Genomic DNA, 1184 nt, shown 5'->3' with positions numbered 1-1184 from the left:
TTATATTAAATATTGAACTTTTTATATTATTTAAACTTATTTAATTATTTTTTTTTCATACTTTATCAACGCAACGATTGGGCATCTCTTTTTTGTTGCGTAGCTGTCAGTCGCAGTTCGACGCAAAGTATTGTATGTATTTGGGGTGTTGAATCTGTTATCCTCATCAAAGATTTCTGTTCCTATAAAACTATTGCTATACATTTTTGAGAGTCCGTAATGAGCGTTGAAATAAATTTCTGAAGTGCAGCTTATTTAAGAGCCAATTGTCATAAATTTTTACATATATTTTAGTTCGTAAAGAAGTTTATTTCAAATTTCATCGCTTAATTATAAGACAAGAGTTTAATTATTTTTCTAAAGTGATACAGGATCTGTAAACTACTAATAGATTTTCATATATTGATATTGCTTATTTATATATGGGAAATAATTATTAAAAATCGGAACTCTCTATCTCTTTCCGTTCGAAACTATCGTGTTTTTATCTAACACCATAATGTATATTGTAGGTTTTCGACCAAAAAAATTGTATATATGGTGGAATTTTAAACATATTTATTATATTCAGAAACATGAAGTTCATATACAAATTTTGTTAAAAATACACACAGAAAACAGATCGTTTGAAAATCGATTATCATTATAAATATTTAGTTAAATTAATTACAATTGTATCCCTGTTATAGAAAAACTGTATAATTAACTGATTTTTTATATTCAGTATTAAAAAAGTATAACAATAATCGAATTGTGGTTGTAACAAATTCCAAATAAATAATTTGAACTGAATTGTATCGGTTATTATATTTATTTGTTAATTCAGTAAAAGCAACCATCCTTTATTTAGGATTAATACGTAAGAACATCTAATATTAGTTGCTGTGACCGATAAACTGTTAAAAGTATAAAATATTGAGCACTGCAATCAATTATCATTTGAAAAAATTATTTAAAATTTAATTACGGTTAAAGGAACTAAATTCGATGTTCACAACCAATTAATTGGTAATTATAGTTGACGTATACAAAAATAAACAAAATAAAACAAATTTATAATTTAAAATAAAAAAATTGATTTATATTTGGGAATAAAATGCAGAAATTTGGATAAAAAAGGTAATGTTTAATGTTTTATATCTTAAAATCTATTTTATGTTATGTTTCTATAATATTTAATAATT

The sequence above is a fragment of the Lucilia cuprina genome, chromosome 4, assembly GCF_022045245.1.
Source record: "Lucilia cuprina isolate Lc7/37 chromosome 4, ASM2204524v1, whole genome shotgun sequence".
Taxonomy (NCBI): Eukaryota; Metazoa; Arthropoda; class Insecta; order Diptera; family Calliphoridae; genus Lucilia; species Lucilia cuprina.
This window is presented reverse-complemented; position numbering follows the sequence as displayed.